We start from the raw sequence: 22,397 nt of genomic DNA, 5'->3' as shown, positions 1-22,397 counted from the left end.
GAGGTCTAAAAGTCACCTCATTAACATAACAAGAACACCTTTACCTCTCTCCTCACAGGAAATTCCAAGGGTTTTAGGATCTCTGTGCAAGAAACAGGGTCAAAGACCAAATATATATTTCTTATTATAATAAGTCACAATATCACACTATCTAATTGCATTCTACTCCCAATAGAGTCTGAAGGAGCTATGGAAACCCAGAGAATGTAGAAAAGCCCAGGCAGTGCTGGTACCCTGTCAGGAGGCCACGTGACGACATGCGTGTCAGAAGGAGAATGCACCGTCCACAGACACTCTGAATAAACTGTGCCTGACTTGATAAGGAGACCTTCCATCCAGGGCCAGCCTTAGGTATTGACAACATCTGTGTATTATAACAGTCCTGAGAAGGACCCGGAGGGGCCCAAATGTAGATGTCACCTTTATCAAGCAAGGGCTCTGTCACAGGTTATTTCCCGTTGGCTCTACGACAATCCTATGAGGGTGGAATTCTTACCCTCATTTTACAGTTGAGGGCATATCATGTATCCAGGATTGGCCAGGAAGTGGGGAAATGGTCCCGCTCATAAGTCTTGTGGGAATGTAAATTAGCCTAATCTTCCGAAAGGCAATTTTGCCTTATATCTCAAAGTCTTAAAACTACTCATCCTATCCCTTTAGAAAAGTCTCTTACTTGTGTTAAGGCAAGCTACCTTCCATAACAAACAACCCCCAGTCCTGGTTAGAGAAAGCGGGGTTGGCAAACCATCTACACAGGCTGGATGGTGTCTAGGCTTTGCAGGCCGTACTGTCTCTGTTGCAGCTCCTTGTCTCTGTTGTTGTGGTGTGAAAGAAGCCATAGACAGTAAGTGAATGAATGGATGTGGCTGTGCTCCATCGAACTTTATTATGGACACTGAAACTTGAATTTCGTGTAATTTTTGTGTGTCACAAAATACCATTCTTTAAACCATTTTTACATGTGCACACACTGAAGCTCATTGGCCATAGAAAAAGAGACAGCAGGCTGGATTTGGCCTGTGGTCCACAGTTAGCTGACCCTGACTTAAAGCTGTGGAAATTTCCTCTTGCTGATGCTGTGATCCAACATGGGGGTTCCTGGCCAGAAGGCCCTCCTCAGTGGCTCTCTGCCAGTGGCACCTCAGGGATCCAGATCCTTCCATCCTGTGTTCCGCCCTCTCCAGCCCTCAGAATCTCCTCTGTTCACCGGCAGATGGAGAGCGAGGGTGTGGAGGATCGTGCAGGAGGTTTTCCTGGGGGGCCCGGAGGTGCCCACATCACTTCCTCTCACATTCCATTGGCTACAAGTCAGGGATGCTCCAAACTGCAGAAGAGACGGGGAAATAGAGTCTGGCTGTGTGCCCAGGGGGAAACGGACAGGGTCTTGGTGACCAGAGAGCAGTGTGCTCACGAGTCAAATAACGTGTGATGTTCACACGTGTTTCCACTCTGTAATGTTACTTAAAAGGTGCAAGACTGGAAACTAGGCTGGCCAGGGTGACTCTGCAACAGTGATTGAGCCTGAGAGTACATCCTAGGGCCTGGGTACCCTGCTTGGTGCAGGCCTGCAGCCTGTCCTTGGGCCTGGACCCTCAAGGTCATCACTGAAGTGACCTCTGCACAACACCCTATCCTCTACTGTCACACGGCGGGGCCATAGCCCAGAGGTCAGGGCCGCAAGTGGGCTTGGGGATCCTCCCATGGTGCAGGGCTGACCCCTTTGCACTGAGTAAGCCCAGAGCTCCTGAAGCTTTGGGCTAAGAGGAGTGGGACTGGGAGGAGCTGCTGATGGAGGCAAGTAGAGACCGCCTTGAAGCAGCCATGCCTGGTGGCTCCCCCACCAGAATCCACCAGGGGTTTTCTGACCAGCTCTTGCCAGGTGATGCTTGGAGAACAGGGAGGAGCCGGAGGGGCCAGAGGCAACCTGGGACTAAATGTCAGTGCTTTCTGTGAGCTGGGACCTCAAAAGGGGGATGAAACCCAACTCCCTAAGCCAGGCCAGCCCGGGATGGATCAGAGGTCACAGATTTCTTAAAACAAGGGGGAAAAAATAGCCCATAGCTGGTAACATCTGGGGACAGGAGCTCCTCATGGATGCCCTGCACTGGGCCAGGCTCTCCTTTCCAGTTTCCTGGGGACTCGGAGCCCGGGAGGTCGGCAGGGCTCAGCAGGGTCTAGATGCTCCCTCCTCACTGTGTGGTCCACAGCCCAGACCCATGGAGTCTCCAGGACTCACATGTGCGCCTCGGGGGCTCTGTGTGCCCGCTGCAGCCTGCGCTGTGCTGGTGGTGCACTGTGGAGGGACACGCCGTATCCCAGGCCTCCTGAGTGTCCAGGGGAGGGTGGTGGTGGTGGTGTAATGCCCTCTACCTCCGTGGGTGTTGCCAGGACTCCCGTACCATGGGATGCAGGAGTCTTAGGGCACCAGGCTCGTTTTCCACCCATCACTGCTTCACTGTGTGACTCAGGCACATTGCTGAACCTCTCTGGGCCTCAGTTTGCTGGTCTGTGAAATGGGAACAGAAATGCCCCCCTTGAGACCCTGTCCCATCACATGTGTCCTGCCCACCCTGAGTCTAACAAATACCAGGCCTGCCTGAGTGGGCCTGTGGTGGCTGCCAAGGGCACGGATCTTGCTGGGCACTCAGGACTCTGGGCTTGTGCTGAGCGCTGAGGAGGGCTGGGTTGTGCTGGGCTTCCTGTGACCCATTCCCTTCACCTGGACTATAATCCTCATGCTGTTGCCTTCCCCTGGTAAGGCCTGGAGTGATGGCATGCTCCTGCGTGCGGAGGAGCACTGACACCAGACACGCGCATGTGGCACTTAGCACGAGCCTGGTCTGTGCCGGACACTGACTCGTGTAACCCCCACAACAGCCAATGGGGAACGTGCTATCACTCTTCCCGTTTTAAAGATAAGAAAACCAAAGAGCCTGAGGATGTCTCATTTGACATCTGAGGAAAGCAAGTCTGGAGAGACGAAATGACTCTCTCAAGGTCGTTTCATAATAACAGCAATAACAATAATATTCTCCCATGTAATTAGTGCCTATTGTGTTGGGGGTATGCTGAAATTGCATCTAATTTTCATAACAGCCCTGCGAGAGAAGTGGAGTTATTTTTATTTTCCGAGTGGGGACACTGAGTCCCCACGGGGGCTCTTGGTCAAGGTCACACGGCTGGTAGGTGGAGTGAGTGGGATAACTCTGTCCCCGCTCTCTCATGCTGTGGCCAGGTCCTAAATATTCCCTGACTGATTCTCTGTCCTCAGGGGTGCCTTGGGGGCTAGCGCCAGGCCGTCTCCAGCCATTTGCCGCAGAGTTCAAAGCCCTTCCCTGGCTTCGGTGACCTGCCCCAACAGCTTTCCCTCTGAAGGAGGGGGAGGAAACGGGCCGATGACCCCGTTGTTTTACAACAGAGATACCAAGCTCTTGACTTCCCGGCCACCCACGCTTCTGGGTCGGAGGGAGAGGTCTCAGCTCTCACTGCCCGGGTGCCGGGTGGACCAGGCGCCCTTCCAGAGTTTCCCACTGTCCTGAGGGGCGGATGTGGGGGGTGAGCAGCGGGGATGGCAGTGGGGAAGAGGAGGTGGGGATTTTGTTTACAAATTCTGTTTAAATTCAGATGCTAACAGGGATGGCACGCTGGCCTGCTGGGATCTGAAGGATTCTAGATGGCTTATGTCACTCCTGGGGCCTCAGTTTCCCTGTTCATTCATAAAGGGAGAATAAAGGAACTTAAGGATAATGGGGTGTGTGCCTGGCGAGGGAGATCAAGTGGGATAGGGGATAGCACTTACATGTTGAAATGCATCATGTGACCTTGAGGTGTTTAGGACTCCCTGTTCTCGTCCCTTCTCAGCAGCCCTTTGTAAGATATACCTCCAAGGCTGGGCTCAAGGGTTAATGGCTGTACCGGGTCAGATACCAAAAGCTGGAGGTGACTTTTTCTTGGGGTTCACATGATGGCTGCCAGGCCCGCCCAGCAGGAGTCCTCCCTCAGCAGAAGTCACTGCTGCTGTACCTCCCTGCTACCCGCCCAGAGACAGGCAGGTTTGGAACCCCTGACACACGCCCCCTGTGGGCCAGCTTGGAACTTAGAAAGGAAGTGTCTCCAAGAATCTGTTGTTGTCCGCAGAGACTTTCAGGCGAGCCCTGCGGGAGCCTGCCCTTCCTGGGCGGCAACCAGGCTGACGATGTCCCACGTCTGGAAAGGTCCCGTTCCTATTATGCTCTCCATCTCCACTGGATGACGTTTTCATTCACCAAGTCTCAGGGGCTCCTGCAAACGCTTGCAACAGGTGTCAGCTAAGAAACACAGGGATACAGCTCGGGGACACTCCGGGTCTGCCTGCTTGGCCAGAGGGAGGCCAGGGCAGGCCGATGGAGCAAGGTGCCGTCCTGTCCCACGGAGTGCCCCTGAGGTTTTGAGGGGGCAGTGCCCAAAGGGGCTTGATTGTTCCTCCCAACACCTGCATAGCAGGACATTATTTTCTGTACTTATTGGTTTGTTGGCTTTTTCTTGCCTCCCGCACAGGAAAGTAAGGTCTACGAGGGCGGGGACTTGATGTTTTCTTCTTCACCATCTCGGTAGGCTGAACAATCTTTGCCCCCCAAAAATACCGGGTCCTAATCCCTGGAATCTGTAAATGTTACCTTCTAAGGAGAAAGGGTCTTTGCAGACGTGATTAAAGATCTTGAGATGGGGAGATTATCCCAGATTATCCAGATGGGTCATAAACCAAATCCCAAGTGTCCTTCTACGAGGGAGGCAGAGGAGATGGGATCACACAGAAGACGAGGGCCATGTGACCACAGAGGCAGGGTTGGGAGTGATGCGGCCACAAGTCAAGGAAGGCCAGCAGCCACCAGAAACTGGAAGAGGCGAGGAATGATTCTCCCCCGGATCCCCCGGAGGAGGCACAGCCCTACCATACCTTGATTTCAGCCCAGTGATACTGGTTTCTGACTTCTCGTCTCCAGAACTGTGAGAGGATAAATTTCTGCTGTTTTAAGCCACCAAGTCTGTGGTGATTTGTTACAGCAGCCACAGGAAGTTACTATACCACCGTATCACAGTGCCTGGCACATAGCAGAGGCAATAGATATTTGTTGAAAGAATAAATGAATGCTCCAAGCCAAGGATGCTCCCCAGGCCAGCTAGGGCCTACCCAAGGCTGAACTTCCCCTGCCCGCGACCCTGGCCTGTGTCCTGGGTGTTCTGTCGCACACCAGCCTTCAGCCCCGGCCTGTGAGGCTGTCCACCAGAGGGCACGGGTCTGACCAAGCACACGCTCACTCTCACAGAGCCATTGCCTCCTAGACAAAACCGATGGCAGAGGCCACAGACAGACAGCCCTTGGGCCACATCCGGTCAGCAGACGTATTTGTTTGGCCAGCATAGGATATTATTTGTAAATTAAATTAGTTGCCAACATTTTATTAAAAACTGGAAGATTTCACATAAAATCAGGATTTCCAATTTCTCTGGAAAAATCAGATGTTCTTTTCAGCCCCAGGCTGCACTCCCATGTGGCTCAGTGGGTTGGGCCTGAGCGGTGGCTCGGCCCCTAACCACCAGGGCCTATGTTGCTGCCTCCTTTGGTCCCCGTGGTCTCCATCTGCATGCCTGCCCCCATTTGGGATGGACAATTCAGGCTTCCTCCGCCTTGCATGAAGTGCAAGACGATCTCAACCTCACAGCTGTTCTGTCTGACCTGACTGCCACCCAGCCCCTCCTTTATAAAGATTCTAAAGTGACACCCCCTCACCCAGCTCAAGGGCTCTCTGCAGGGGCTCTGCTCCTCTGCAGCTGCTGGCCAGGAGAGCTGCCTTTGGGGCACCAGGGCCTCTGCAGCCCCTGGAAATCACCCAGTTGTTTCTGGGGGTCTTCGCTGTCTCTGTCAGCAGGACAGCAAACTTCCCAGAACCTCCCAGGGTGACCTCCTGCATTCCTGGAAGATGGTGGGACAGCAGCATCCCCATCTGCTTTCCCAAGCACTCCCTGGCTGGGGCAGACAGTGGCTCCAGCGGAAACCAAAAGCACTAATGAAGGGAAGGAATGTAAGCGAAACACTTGGGAAGCTCCCACGAGGAGGACTTTTGGCTCACTTGGAGGACACGGGGTCCTCAGCATCTCTAAAACGATACCCAAGTCTGAAGCTCGAGTGTGTGTAAGACTCTTGGCATCTGCCTTTACACATGCAGATCCCAGGATCGACGTGGGCAGGCTCAGATTCGGTCCATCTCAGAAGGGACCCAGAACTGCATTTATGGCGAGTGCCCCTGGTGGTTCTCACCTGGGGTCTGAGATTGCACTGGGCCCAGGGGCAGAGCTGGGGGCTCTCAGAGGCAGAGCCTTCTCCTCCTCTCCAGGCAATGGCCTCAGCAGCACAGGGGATCAATCTGATGAGAAGAGTCACTGAGTGAGACCCCTAGGAAGTGACCTGTGTCCACAGCTGCTGTCTACTCGCTGCTTTAGCAAGTCTTCCCCAGGGCTCGAGAAAACAAAATTTAAAACACGTGTCAGGGCCTTAATGAGCCTAGTAAACTCCTCAGAGTCCTGCTCTGGGTAATGTTTGTTAATTCTGTGAGCCTTTCTGACCGGGGGTCTTCAGCACTGGGGGACGGATTGAGCAAGGTGAGGGATAAATACTCTGAATCAGAAGGAGCTCTGTGACTGCAGGCAAGTTGCTTAACATCTCTGAGCCTCAATGTTTTTACTTATAAACCAGGAACAATAACTGCCTCAGAGGGATATGGTAAGGATTAATTGAGATGAGTAACATGCATGAGGAACTGACTGTCACTAGGCAGTCGTGCGAGTTTCCAAATCTGCACCCCATATTTAAACCTAAAGTTGGGGAATTATGTCTGAACTGCGGCTTCCACATCTTTCTCTTCTGCACACTGGGGGTGGGCAGTGGGGACAAGTCAGGAGCTCTGTCAGTCACGACTTTCAGTGGCTGCTAGCACAAAACCAAATGGGCAAAAAATAGAAAGGTGTGCAAATGAGGTGCATTTATTATAAGGACACAGGGAACCCAAAGAAATGTCTGGGTTCAGGAAGACCCGGACCCGGGAATGGAAGAGGCACAGAGAACTTGGGCAGGACCCTTCCCCCTCTTTTTTTCCCTTGCCTCCCTTCTCTCATCGTTTTCCTGTCCACACGGCCTTTTGAGCAGATGTGTGATCAGGCCCAAGGGAGAAGGTAACTGACCTCGAACTTCCTTGCTGGCATGTCTTCAGTTCAGGTGAGCAACAGAGATCGCCAGGGGTCTCCAAGTCTCATCCCAAGACTCCAGGCCCAGCTTGGAGGCTTCACCCCCAGGGTCCCAGCTCAGCCTTAGCATCCCATGTTGGCTACCTCCTCCCAACAGGGTGTCCTCAGAACAGGAGGACGAGGGGCCATGGGACACTCCTAAAGTTGGGCACCCAGATGTCCACCCCCGATGCATGACAGTTAGGGACTTGCATCCTCCAAGCCTGCTGGGAAGTGTCTGGGGATGGGGAGTAAGCTTAGCATCCATCCAGCTTTTCCAAGTGACTACAGGCCTGTCTGAGGCCTTGGGCAAAAAGACAAGCATGCTCCGGACTAGAAGAGGGTGGTGGGGTTTGAGGATGGCTTGGGGATGAATTCTAGGATGGCGCACTGTGGGAGGGAGCCTGGCCCTCAAGGGTTGTGACATGCTGTTCCTCTGCTAAGTTAGGATCTCCAGGAGGACCGACCTTCAAAGCTGAGGTCAATGCTTTCTTTCCATGAGAACTTGTCATATGATTTCCTGAGACAAACAGGCCGACTGCCATTTTATTTCCGTCTGTTTGAAAGCCTCCCCTCGAGACCAATGCTGTCGAATCTCCTGAGGATTTTGTGCTGAGTGCAGACCAGTTTTCAATACCCCTACTCGGGGAAGCTCGCAGCTCACCATGAATGATACTCTTGGATCTTGACGCCTCCCTGGGTATCCTTTCGTCCCAAGGATTGCTGATCCTGGCACACACTCTAAAAGAGAGGAAAGTGGGCCTAAGTTTCCACCATGCTGCAAAGCAGAACCATCTGTTGGTGGCTTCTCTGTTGGAGTGAGGTCTTGGAAAGAGTTGGCACTGCAGAGACATGAGTCCTTGGCCCTGGCTCCTTCTGGTTCCAAGGCCAGTGCATTCCACAGGAGGCAGGAGCTGCCACTCTGAGAGTGTTTGCTTCTGCCAGCAGGTCTTGGCTAATCTTGGTGATGCATGGAAGATTCTCCATCAAGGGGATATCCTGTGGAAAGGCAGGTAGGGAATCCTTAGAGCCACAGGCATCTGGGTAGCACTTCCCTGCTCTGCTCACAAAGACTTTGTGCAGACACCTGCTCAAACCCTCACAAAACTGAGAGGAGGTTAGGCGGTTATGGAGCTAACCTGAGCCACCATTCTGGGGGAACCTGGGGGAACATTCACACTGTAGTCTAAGTGAAAGGCACCTCCTGGAGTTGTGTAGTGCATAACCTGGGCATCTGTATGCGGTGGCCCTGTAGCTAATAATTCACAGAGCCAGGTGAGACTCTTTTCTTTTTTTTTTTGGTGAGGAGATCAGCCCTGTGCTAACATCTGCCAATTCTCCTCTTTTTTTGCTGAGGAAGACTGGCCCTGGGCTAACATCCGTGCCCATCTTCCTCCACTTTATATGGGACACTGCCAGCCACAGCATGGCTTGCCAAGCAGTGAGTTGGTGCGCGCCCGGGATACGAACTGGCGAACCCCGGGCCACCGCAGTGGAGCACGCACACTTAACCTCTTGCGCCACCAGGCCAGCCCCCCAGGTGAGACTCTTTAACCTCTAATTCCATTTTCTTTCCTTTGCTCAGGAACCTTCTGAAGTCCGTCATTGGGTTTGAAAAGATGCCTAAACTCCCTTATATTGAGTTCCTCACCTGTAAATTGAGCCTAAAATATCTACTCCTCACAATTGTTGGGATGAGTAGATGGCATAATGCAGGAAATATGCCTGACCCAAGGGCCTGGGTCTTAGTAAGAACCTGGGGAATATAAGTAGCTGTAACTGCTGCTGCTGCTGTAATAATAATAATATTATTATTATGCATTATAAACATTTGTGCCTGTTATTATCATCTTTCCAACGCAGATGCACCTCCTTCTCAGAGTGGTGATGGTCTAAGGCTCCTCGCACCTCACCTGCACAGATAAGGTATTGTCTCTGTGTTCCTCTTTCTTTCCTAAAGTGGGGGTGACTCAGATTGTACTTTGGGGGTTGAGGAGATAGGAAAGAACCCAGGACAGCTGGGAAAGGAGAAGCCACCCAGTGGGTTCATGAGTGAAATGGATGAGAGCTCCTGGTCCCCACAGCCCTTCCTGCTCCCCACCGTGTCACACAGGTGTTGATGAACATGCCTCACTGCCTCCACTAAACTGAGCAGTCGCTGAGTCCCCGCCCCCACCTGTACCTGGAGCAGGGCCTGGTACCTGTGTGCCACATGCAGTAAATTCATGGATGAAAGAGTGAGTGAGCAAATGAGAGTCCCCACTCCTCTCCAGCTTCAGTTCAGTATGGTTTCATTTCTTTCTTCCAGCAAACACTGAAGTGTGTCTATGTGTGCCATGCCCCGTGCCCAGCCTGGGGCATTAAGACACATCCCACATGCCCTTGACCTTGGCAGCTCGTGTCTAAACAGGGAGACTTCAGGCCTGCTCTGCTGCCTCCTTCAAGGCACTAGGCAGATACTTTGCCCAGATTCCCTGAGGCAGCCATGCATCTGGGTAGCTGGAGGGGGGCAGGAGATAGAACAGCCATCGGCCATCCCTCCTGGTCTTTGCCCACTTTCCCTCTGTGCTCCACCCCTTCTGTGTGGTGACCCTGAGTGCGTGCTCGCCTCCCTGGGCTTGGAGGAGCTAAGGGGCCTGTCCATGCCCTGGGTGGTAGGGAGGGAGGTATCTTCTGAAGCAGAGACAGGGTGAGCACACAGACAAACAGACACTAGGACAAATGTCAGAAACACATAAACACCGACATAAGCACTCCCAGCTGTGCCAAGCCTGGTCCACTAGGCGAAAAAGGGGCCTGGGGCAATTAAAGTGACCAGATCCAGGCAGTGTTGAACCAGGGCCCTCTCCTCCCACCTCCTGCATGCCCTTCTCTTCAGTTCCTCTTGGGTCATTATGTTTGGAGTCTTAGGTGCTGCTGTGTGACTTTCGGCTTTATAGCTTGGTCCAGAGGCCCTCACTTCCCCCTACCCCCATGCACACAGAGAAAAGGACGCCTTGCCTTGCCCACTGTTCTAGCCGAGGTGTGCTGCCAGTCAGCCAGGGAATGCTCAAGATACCACACATGAAAGCAGCGTAAAGCCAGAGGTCACAAACACAGAGGCCTTTAGTATCGGCACTGAATGTAAATGAGGTGGGCTGGGAATATGCCTCAGGGCATGGTGGGGACTGTGGAAAATGGAGAGGCCAGTCTCCACCTCAGTGGTCCTCAAATTCTAGCAGGCATCAGAATTCCTGGAGGGCTTGTCAGCACAAAGACTGCTGGGCCCCATGCCTGTGTTTCTGATGCAGAGGATCTGGGGTTGAAAACATGTATTTCTAGCAAGTGCCCAGGTGACAATGATACCATTGGTTGGGGGACCATGTTTTGAGACCACTGACCTACCTGAAGGGAGCACCAGATCCCCAGCTCCAGCCTGCCGTTGCCTGGCAGAATACAGTCTAATGCTGCCAATTATCTCAATTTTTCAGGAGAAACCAGAGTGCAGATTTGAATGTAAAATTTCTCAATTTTAAAAATTTATAGCTAAATTCAAAAAAAGTGAATTGGGGACTAAATAAAATATATCCACTGGTTGGACTGGACTCACAGCCTTCTGGTTTGTGAGCTGTGTGTTTGTATGCACACAGGGTCGGGCAGGGACCCCTTAACTCCTGACAATATTTGTGCCCATCAGTGCCTGACCATTGCCACCTGTTCCCCGGGAGCTGAGAGCCTCGTTGGGACCCTTGTTATCCTCGTTCCTGCTTCTTACAAAACAATGAAGACCGGTTGGTCTGGCTTAAGGGCCTCTGCCGTGAGAGGGAACAAAAAGGCCACTGATTCTGACTGGCGTGAGGTGATATCTCATTGTAGTTTTGATTTTCATTTCCCTAATAGTTAATGATGTTGAATATCTTTTCATGTGCCTGTTGGTCATCTGTATATCTTCTTTGGAGAAATGTCTGTTCAGGTCTTTTGCCCATTTTTTAATCGAATTGTTAGTTTTTTGTTGTTGAGTTGTATGAGTTCTTTATATATTTCAGAGATTAACTCCTTATCAGATATATGGTTTGCAAATATCTTCTCCCAATTGTTAGGTTGTCTTTTCATGTTGTTGATGGTTTTCTTTGCTGTGCAGAAGCTTTTTAGTTTGATGTAGTCCCACTTGTTTATTTTTTCTATTGTTTCCGTTGCCCGGTCAGACACGGTACTTGAAAATATGTTGCTAAGACCAATATCAAAGAGCATACTGCCTATGTTTTCTTCTAGAAGTTTTATGGTTTCAGCTCTTACATTCAAGTCTTCAATCCATTTTGAGATATCACCTCACACCTGTCAGAATGGCTATAATTAACAACACAGGAAACAACAAGTGTTGGAGAGGATGTGGAGAGAAGGGAATCTCATACACTGCTGGTGGGAGTGCAAACTGGTGCAGCCACTATGGAAAACAGTATGGAGATTCCTCAAAAAATTAAGACTAGAACTACCATATGATCCAGCTATTCCACTGCTGGATATTTATCCAAAGAACACGAAAACACAAATGCGTAAAGATTTCATTGGAGCGTTGTGTTCATTGCAGCATTATTCACAATAGCCAAGACTTGGAAGCAACCTAAGTGCCCATCAGGAGACGAATGGATAAAGAATATGTGGTATACATACACAGTGGAATACTACTCAGCCATAAGAAACAATGAAATCCAGCCATTTATGACAACATGGATGGACATTGAGGGTATTATGCTAAGCGAAATAAGTCAGAGGGAGAAGGTCAAATACCATATGATCTCACTCATAAGTAGAAGATAAAAGCAACAACAAACAAACACATAGAGACAGAGATCAGATCTGTGGTTACCAGAGGGGTAGAGGGGAGAGAGGAGGGCAAAAGGGATGATTAGGCACATGTGTGTGGTGATGGACTGTAATTAGTATTTGGGTGGTGAACATGATGTATTCTATGCAGAAACAGAAGTATAATGATGTACACCTGAAATTTATACAATGTTATAAACCAGTGTTACCACAATAAAAACATTATTATTTATGTTTTTAAAAAAAAAAGGCCACCCATCCTAAGAGGACTGTCGCCGACTTCTCAGACCACAAATAATTAAATGGTGGAGTGTACCACTGCAAGGAACCCTGGGCTGGGCTTAGCAGGAAGCCAGGAGTGTTCTGCTAAGCAGGAAACTCAGAGGCCTCTGCAGTAACAAGAACACCGATAGAGTGACAGGCAGCTCAGCTTTCAGGCTCAAAGAACGTGAGATGATCTGAACACAGGTCAGGATAAAAGTGCCTCCCTCCCCAGGCATAGGATGGCAGAGCAGTGCACGCCTTCTAAGGCGGGTCTGCCTTTGGAAGGCGGGTCCCAGGCAAGGCCACGCAGCCTGGCTTCCCCTGCCTGGGCACTCCCTCTTCAGCCATTCCTTTACCAACTTCTTGTATTCTACCACACCGCAACAAGAAAACATTTAACAGCTCTGAGCATAGCTAGGACTTTGTGGGCCTTTGAGCTTTACTTTCTCTTGAGTAACATTTACCCCCAGAGAAGAAAACACACCACATATGGCGATTTTAGGCTCCCTCCCCATGCCTACCACACACGCACCAGCCAACGTGGTGCCGGAATATCCTACTGCTTGAGCTGAAGAAACCTTGAGACCCATCAAATCAGCTGTGCAGAAGCCAAGCATTAAACTTGCTTATAGACCTGCTTAGTTAAAAACTCCTCCTCCCTTCTGGGCTTGGCTCATTTGATTTGATTTTCAGAATGAGCTGTTTCCCAGCTTTTTTGGAAGGTCATAGTGGTCACATGTAACATGTTCCTATGCCTGGAGATTAAGGTTTCATATTGATTCATGTGAAGATGAAGAAATGGAGGGAAACTCCCATTCTTCAACTTGTCAGTAGTTGGGGTATGGAGGGGACAGCACCGTCGTTCTTTGCCCAGAAGATTAGCTTCTCCCTGGGTGAGCACCATTGAAAGGAATGCAAGGAACTGACAATAGGTTTATTCTAGACACTGTCTCACCCTCAGACTACAGAGGATTATCTTAGGGGGGCAGGAAAACGTTCTTAAATACGGAAGAGCTGTACGACCATTTGAGATTTTAACCCAAGCTCCTTTCCACTGTCTGTGTCTCAGGCGCCCCTGCAGACTTGGAGGGTTTGAGTCTCAGCACACAAACCCGACACGGGATAGTCACTGCGACACATTCAAAGGACACATTTCAGCAGGTACTACCAGAGGATGTTGCGTTAGTCAGGGTTCTCCAGAGGAACAGAACCAATAGGATGTACATGTGTTTCTATGTATATATACCTATATTTATCTATCAATCAATTATCTATCTATCTATCTACCTACCTACCTACCTATCTATCTATCTCTATCACCATCTACAGAGAGAGTTATTTTAAGCAATTGGCTGACATCATTGTGGAGGCTGGCAAGTCCAAAATCTGCAGGGTGGGCCAGCAGGCTGGAGACTCAGGGAAAAGTTGATATTTCAGCTCGAGTCCAAAGGCCATTCGAAGGCAGAATTTCTCTTCCTTTGGGAAGGTCAGTCTTTTTTCTCTTAAGGCCTTCAATTGGCTGGATGAGGCCCACCCACTTTATGGTGGGTAATCTGCTTTACTCAGTCTACTGATTTAAATGTTAATCTCGTCTAAAAAATACCTTCACAGAAACATCTAGAGTGTTAAATCAAATATCTAGGTACCATGGCCTAGTTGAGTTAACACATAGAATTAATCATCACAAGCATGAACTGGGTGATGTTTGAGGAGTGGGCCTCCTAGGAGACCTTGGTGAACAGAGATGGCGTGTGCTGGTCCAGGGAGATGTCTTGCCAGACCCTCTGAGGTCCTGAAGGGAGGGACCTCACCCATTTCCCTTGAAATTCTAGCCTCTCAAGTTGTAATGCCCAGATCCCACACCTGGATTCTGGGTGTAATGTTTTGCCTCACAATCACAACTATCTTGCTGAAAGGTCCAATGGTGATGTGACAACGCCCAGGCAGCACACCACAAGACATATCAGGCTGTGGGCTTTGGTTTCCTACACGGAAACCGGAGGCCTGGCTAAGTGCTTACTCCTGAAGCAGAAATGCTAAGGGAGGTGGAGATGTGCTTGCTGTGAAAGGGAGACTGAGGCTTAGCGCTGACCAAAAGCCTGTCAGAGCAGCCTGTGGAAATGCCCAGAGTGCTTGTCCTGTCGGTTTCAAGGCATATGTCTAGCCTCGAGGTCCCCCCCGGGTTGCTAACATGCTGGGTTGGGTTTTGCGTCCCCTCCAATGTGCTCTGGTCACACCCTTGAACCTGCCATCACAGCAGTTACCCGTCATTTTGTAACTTCTGCTGTGACAGTGTAATCCTCAGCAGAGTTAACCGACATTTTGTTTTGTTTCTCCTTCAGCGCCTTTTCCGCCCAATGATCCCCTAGTTACACTGTTTCTTGGCCTTTATCATCTCAGGTCTTCAGTACCATTGAGAACAACAGAAATAAAGTCTTGCCTTTAAGCATCCCAGCTGAGGCTCTGGCCTAAATGCCATGAATGGGTGATGAGTCAGGGCCAGTTTTCCCACCCTCCAAACTAGGTACAGTTCCTGTGGGCTGGAGGGAGAGGGGCAGTTGGCAAGGAACAGCCTCGGATGTGGGCATGGGCCTCTGAGAAGGGGATGAGAGGTAAAGAGCAGGACCGCTTTGGGTGCTGAGCACAATGGGAACCTGGGCCTCCCATAATGGATAAAGCTGAAGGGGCGCCGGGCCTCGAGAGAACTCCTCCACGCCAGGGCGGAGAGGTAGCAGGAAGGTGAAACCAGCCCCGGGGGGCATCTGAAATCACTCCTGCACCCTGTCTTGTTCACTCTTGCACACTTAGCACAGTATCGCACACACTTTAGGCCCCGATATCTAGTTATGAGAGATGTTGGGTGAACGCAAACACGTTTGTTGACCCAGTGGGCCTGGTCCCACAGAGAGCCAGCTCTGGGCCGGGGTGGTGGCAGTGGAGCTCCAGAGGCAGGTCCTCTTTGCTGCCCAGTGGGCACAATGAAGGTGCAGTGAAGGTGAAAGTCTTTGCTCGTGTGCGACCATGGGGTAAGCCACCTTCTGTCTGGTTCAGACACCCTTGGCCAGCATTTTGCAAACCAAATACCCCTGGACCTCAGTGGAATTTGGCCCCTGCCTGGGGATTCAGCCTTGCAGAGCCTGCAGTGGGGGGGGTGAGTAGGGTACAGGGGAGATTATGTCTGGTGCCTCCTTGCCCCGCACAAAGGAGCAACGCCCACTGCCCTGGCCTCTGAGTGTGTCTCACAGGAAGGCATCCTTGTGGCCTGACTTAGTGTAGCCTGGAGCCCCCACAAAGGCCCAGGGCATGGGTGCCATGGCTGAGAGATGGTGGAAGCCAAGACAAAGCTCTTCTCTCCAGCCTGACCAGTGCTGAGTCCTTCCCCAGGGTGGGCCGTCTCCTGATTGAGAGGCAAGAGCCAACCTTTCCAGACTTTTCACCTGAAAGTTTCACCCATCACAGGCAGAGTCCTGTGTAAGAAAGCATCACAGAACCCACCAGTTACAGTTTTTACAAGCTCTTGGTCTGCCTCACAGCCAGCTGGATGGGAGGGTGAAAGTGCTACAGATAGAGGCAGCAAAGGATGATGGGAAAGCTGAGAGGCTTGAGACAAAAGCCCTGGTTGCTTCTCTGACCAGCTGTGGCCGTGGGCAGTGTCCCGGACCAGGCTGGGTCTCGGTGATCTGGTCTGGGGAGTGGAGCTCTGTGCAAGCACTGCCCACTATGCTACGGATGCACAAGTACATAAGGACGGTCTCTGCCGCAGGGTGCCTACTCTGTTCTCATTAAATCCTGGGGATCGAAGGAACACGTGGAGTTCTGGTCAACTGAGATTTCACTGTCCTTTAGCTGGTCTGTCTGTTCAGTTCAATAAAATGTTTATTTAGCACTGACCATATTTTAGCACTTTGCTGGGTGCTGCGCTGGCAATATCAAGGTGAAAAGATGGGATCCTTGTCCTGGAACAGAGATTCTCAAACTTTTTGATTTCAGAACCTCTGTACTCTCTAACTTATTTTCTAAAACAGAAAAAAAAAATAATGATAATGAGAAGAGTAACATGATTTTACGTTTTTGCTAATGTAAAATAAATTCCACAAGTCTTTTTTTTTTTTTGTGAGGAAGATTGGCAGCTGCCCTGAGCTAACATCTGTGCCCATCTTCCTCTATTTTGTGTATGGGATGCCGCAACAGCATGGGTTGATGAGCAGTGAATTGGTCCGCGCCCAGGACCCCAACCTGTGAACCCCGGGCTGCTGAAGCTGAGCACATGAACTTAACCACTACACCACCAGGCCAGCCCTTCCACAAGTCTTTTTTAATGTCTAGTTTAATAGAAGGCAGCTGGATTCACATATCTGTTTCCGCATGCTGTGTGTCGTCATAAATCATGGCACATAGCGTTGAGAGAAAAGAAGATGAAAAGGAGAAATAAGGTCTTAGTGTTATTATGAAAAGAGTTTTGGCCTAGTGGGGACCACCAGGGGTCTCTAGATATTTTGTGAACCACTGTGGTAGAGCAATGAGTATTAATGTAAGGAAAATATACTGCCCCTGGGAGACATTTTTGGTTGTCATATTGTTTGGGGGGCACCATTAACTGAGCCTAGAATCTAACTCCATTTTACATATAACACAAAGTAATTTTTGCATAATTTTAATATACTCAGGATTTTCCAAGAATTCAACTACCACGTCAGTTGAGAGAAGGTTGAATGTTGTTTTGTTCAGAACTTTACTGAGTTGTTAATCCTTTTGGAAAACATGTTATTCATAGCAACGTTGTTCGTGGTATTTGAGTTACCAACACAAACTCCTGCATTTGAGTCTGTTGCTGTCAACCTGACCTCCCCATAGATGCGAGCATCTTGTCTGCTATTGTATACATGGCTCCTGCATTTTTTTTAAATTAAGCTTTTTATCTTGAGAAAATTATAGATTCACATGGAACTGTAAGAAATAATACAAAGAAATCCTATGTACCTTTTACCCAATATCCCCAGATGGTAACCTCTTCCAAAACCATAGCACAATATCATAATTAGGATATTAACACTGATACAGTCAAGATGCAGAAGATTTTCATCACCACAAGGGTCCCTCATGCTGCCCTTTTGCAGCCACACCCACTTCCCTCCAGCTCCCCACGCCCTCCTTAACCCCTGACAAACACTAATATGTTCTCCATTTTTATAATTTTGTCATTTAAAGGATGGTATATAAATGGACCCGTGTAGGATGTAGCCTTTGGGGATTGCCTTTTTTTCACTTGGAATAATTCTTTGGAGATTTGTCTTGGGTGTTACATATATCAATAATTTGTTACTTTTTATTGTTCAGGAGTATTCGATGGCATGGATGTGCCACAACTTGTTCTTTTATTCACCCTATAAAGAATGTCTGGGTTGCTTCCAGTTTTTGGTTATTGCAAATAAAGCTGCTATGACCATTCATGTACAGGTTTTTGTGTGAATATAAGTTTTCATTTCTCTGGGATAAATGTCCAGGAGTGCAATGCTGGTTGCATGTTAAGTTTAAAAAATACTGCCAAATGGCTTTCCAGTGTGACTGTACCATTTTACATTCCCACCAGCAGTATATGAGTGATCCAATTTCTCTGCATCCTCACCAGCTTTTGGTGTCGTCACTAATTTTTGTTTTAGCCATTCTGACAGTTATGCAGTGATAGCTTATAGTGGTTTTAATTTGCATTTCCCTAATGGCTAATTATGTTAAGTATCTTTTCATGTGCTTATTTGCCATCCATTTATACTCTTTGGTGAATGTCTGTTCATGTCTTTTGCCCAGTTTCTAAGGATTGTTTGCTTTTTTACTGTTTAGTTTTGCGAGTTTTAAAAAATATACTCTATATACTAACCTTTGGTCATATTTGTGGTTTGCAAATATTTTCTCTCACTCGGTAGTTGTCTTTTCATCCTCTTAACAAAGTCTTACGCAGAGCACAAGTTTTTAATTTTTGTGAAGTCTAATTTATCAGATTTTCCTTTTATGCATCATCCTTTTGGTATCAAGTCTAAGAACTTTTTGCCTGCCCCTAGACCCAAATACTTTCCTCTATTTTTTTCTAAAAGTTTTATAATTTTACATTTCAGATTTAAGCCCATGGTCCACTTTGAGTTAATTTTTGTATAAGGTAGGGCAAGTTTCATTTTTTGGCCAATGGATGTCCAATTGCTCCACTACCATTTGTTATAAAGGCTATCTTTACCTCACTGAATTACTTTTGCTGATTTATCAAAAATCACTTTTGTGTGGGTCTATTTCTAGATTCTCTATTCTGTTCCATTGATCTATGTCTATCCTCCTACAAATACTACACAGTCTTAATTACTGTACCTATATGGCAAGTCTTGAAATTGAGTAGACTGATTCCTTCAACTTTATCCTTTTTTCCAAAACTTTATTATAGTTATTTCAGTTTCTTTGCTTTTCCATATAAATTTTAGAATAATCTTGTCCATATCTATAAAAGATCTTGCTGGAATTTTGACAGAAATTGCATTAAACCTATATATCCATTTGGAAGAATTGACATCTTTACTATGTTGAGACTTAAAATCCATGAACATGATATGCCTCTCCATTTATTTATATCTCCTTTGATTTCTTTCATCAGCATTGTGCAGTTTTTAGCATACAAAGCCCTGTATATGATTTGTCAGATTTACGTCTAAGTATTTTATTTTCCTTTGAAGGAGCGTAAATGGTGTTGTATTTTTAATTTCAATGTCCGTGTGTTCATTGCTAGTGCATGTGTATATAGAAATACAATTGATTTTTCTATGTTTATCTTGTATGTTGCAACCTTGCTGAACTTGCTTGTAAGTTCTAGGAATTTTTTTTAAATATTCCTTGGGATTTTCTATGTGGATAATCATGTCATCTGAAGATAGAGTTTTATTTCTTCCTTTTATTCCTTTTCTTGCCTTATTGCACTGGCTAGAACTTCCAGCCTATGTTGAATACGAGTGGTGAGAGCAGACATCCTTGTCTTATTCCTAATATTAGTGGGAAAGCGTTCAATTTTAAAAACAGTCACCATTAAGTATAATGTTCATTGTGGGTTTTTGGAGATGCTCTTTATCAAGTTAAGCAACTTCCCCTTTATCTCTATTTTTCTGAGAATTTTTAACATGAATGGGTGTTGAATTTTGTCAAATGATTTTTCTGCATTGATGGAGAGAAAAATGTGATTTTTCTTCTTTAGGCTGTTAATATGGTGGATTACATTGAACCAGCCTTGCATGCCTGGGGGAATAAAGCCCATATGGCATCTTTATCTGTGTTTGGTATCAGGATAATAGTAGGCTCATAAAATGAATTCAGAAGTGTTCTCACCTCTTCTATTTTTTGGAAGAGAATGTGTATAATTAGTGTTAATTCTTCTTTGAGAGAAGAATTCTCCCGGTAGAATTCTCCAGTGAAATAGACGATTCCTATGAGGAAGAACCAGTAATTCTAGAAAGTGAAGTAAAAGCTGCCCTGAAAGCACTGGGAAGAAATAAGTCATTAGGGGTGGATGGGATATCAATAGAATTATTTTCAAGCCACAGAGACTTAATCTGTCAAAATCCTAACAAGAATATGCCGACAAATATGGAAAACAAAGCAATGGCCTTCCAAGTGTTCCAATATTCCCTCTTTTATCATTTCATCTCTATATGGAGAACTTTCTTTAGCTATTATTTTAGGGTAGATCTGCTGGTGACAATTCTTAGTTTTCTTTCATCTGAGAATGTCCTAATTTTCCCTTTAATCCTCAAGAATATTTTCTTTGGGTACAGGATTCTGGGCTGACAGTTCTTTACTTTCAGCACTTGAAAAATATTATGCCACTTATGGCCTCCATGATTTCTGATGAGAAATCTGCTGTCATTCAAATAGATTTTTCCCCTATAGGTAAGGTATTGTTTTCTCTGGCTGCTTTCAAGATATTTTTTTTTTTCTTTTGTCTTTAGTTTTCAGAAGTTTTATTTTGATGTGTCTTGGCATGCATTTCTTTGGGTTTATCCTCTTTGGCAGTTGCTCCACTTCTTGAATATATAGGCTGAATCTCTTGCCAAATTTGGAAACTTTTCAGCCATTATTTCTTCAAGTACTTTTTCAGCCTTTCCCTCTTCTTTCTGGGACTCTGATGACACAAATGTTAGACCTTTTGTTATAATTCCTTAGTTCCCTGAGGCTCTGTTCATTTTTTCCCAGTCTATTTTCTCTCTCTTATTTGGATTGGATTACTTCTATTTTTCTGTCTTCAAGTTCAACTCATTCGTTCCTCTGAATCCTCCATTCTGCTGTTAAGCCCATCCACCAAGCTGTTTGTTTCAGCTATTGTATTTTTTAGTTCTAGAATTTCCATTTGGTTATTCTTTATATCTTATATTTCTTTGCAGAAGCTTTCTTTTTTTTTTTTTTCCCGTTTGTTTCGAGGGGGACCATAATTGCTTATTGAAGCATTTTTATCATGGCTTCTTTAAAATCTTTTTTAGATAATTTAACAGCTCTGTCATCTTGGTGTTGGCATCTATTGATTGTCTTTTTTCATTCAATTTGAGATCTTCCTGGTTCTTGATATGATGAGTGATTTTCTATTTTACATGTACATTTTTGTATTATGTTATGAAACTCTAGATCTTATTTAAATCTTCTGTTTTGGCTGGCTTTCTCTGACATTCTCCTGCAGAGGAAGGAAAGAGGTGCTCCCTCATTACTGTCAGATGGAAGTAGAAGTCCAGGATCCCCACTCAGCCTCTCTTGACATCTGAAGTGTGAGGATCCTCATTATTGCTGCATGTGGGTGAGAGTTCTAGCTTCCCACGTGGGCGCCACTGACCCTGGTGGGGGTGAGAGGGTGTCATGTTTCATTACTAGTCAGTGGGTATGAAAATGCTTGGCCTTCTCTGACACTACCCTTGTGGGGGTATTGGGACACGTCATTACAGCTTCTCAAGTATAGACGTCTAGGCTTCCCACTTGGTCTTTACTGGCATGGGTAATGTTTTCTGTGGTTTTTCATTAGAATAGAGCAGTTATTGTGTAAAAGTTTTCTGTCTTGCTGGGCTGCCCTTTTCCTGGTCCTCTGGTTGGAAAGAGCAAGCTTTTGTTGTTGTTTTCTGTCTGTGTCCGTTGGCATCTCAAAGCTGCCAGCTTCTTGAGCTCCAAGTCTGGGATATGCGAGGCAAAAAGAAATGGAACTTACCACCGTGTTGTCAGTCCTTGGGTCTCAAGGCACTTAGCCAGTCTGCCTTCTTCTCTTCACCTTTCAGAGTCTTCTTTTGTTTGTTTCATATATAATGTCCAGAATTTGTAGTTGCACTTAGTGTGAAGACTTGGGAAAAATATGTTTACTCCATCTTCTCAGAAGTAGAAGTCTTACAAATGTATTTTTAAAACATACTGTATTTGTCAGAGTTCTCCAGAGAAATAGAACCAGTAGGATCTGTGTGTATGTGTGTGTATGTATGTATATTTATCTGTGTATATATGGTGTGAGTGTGTGTGTGTGTGTGTGTGAGACAGAGAGATTTATTTTATGGAATTGGCTGACGTGATTGTGATCATAATTGTGGATGTTGGCAGGTTCAAAATCTGCAGGGCAGGCTGGCAGGCTGGAGATCCAGTTGATACTGCAACTCAAGTTAAAAGGCAGTCAAGAGGCTGAATTCCTTCTTCCTTGGAGGACTTCAGTCTTTGTCTCTTAAGACCTTCAACTGATTGGATGAGACCCACCTACATTATGAAAGGTAATGTGCTTTACTCAAAGTCTACTGATTTAAATGTTAATCTCATCTAAAAAATTCCTTTACAGCCACATCTAGACTGGTATTCGACCAAATATCTGGGTACTGTTGCCTAGCTGAGTTGACACATAAAACTAACCATCACAATATTATTTTATTATAAAGCAATTTCATCTAATCCCCTATAATAAAGTTAAAAAATATGATGGATTTTTGAAAAATATATATGGTTGGGTTATATTACTTGACTTTCATTTCAGGATAATAAAGGGGACATTATAAAGCATTAGTTATAAAGAGGGTGTTTGTCTAGCA

General features: G+C 47.0%; 1 long non-coding RNA gene across 1 annotated transcript; it reads left to right on the top strand.

Moving 5' to 3' along the window:
- The first annotated feature begins 8,577 nt into the window (after window positions 1-8,577).
- LOC147917665 (uncharacterized) lies at window positions 8,578-22,079 on the top strand. Its single transcript, XR_015551743.1, has 3 exons — window positions 8,578-8,800; window positions 9,124-9,186; window positions 21,922-22,079. It is a non-coding gene; the product is annotated as an uncharacterized LOC147917665 (long non-coding RNA).
- The last annotated feature ends 318 nt before the right edge of the window (window positions 22,080-22,397 follow it).

The sequence above is a fragment of the Ceratotherium simum genome, chromosome 3, assembly GCF_057802395.1.
Source record: "Ceratotherium simum simum isolate JZ-2026a chromosome 3, ASM5780239v1, whole genome shotgun sequence".
In the NCBI taxonomy this organism is placed as follows: Eukaryota; Metazoa; Chordata; class Mammalia; order Perissodactyla; family Rhinocerotidae; genus Ceratotherium; species Ceratotherium simum.
This window is presented reverse-complemented; position numbering and strand designations above follow the sequence as displayed.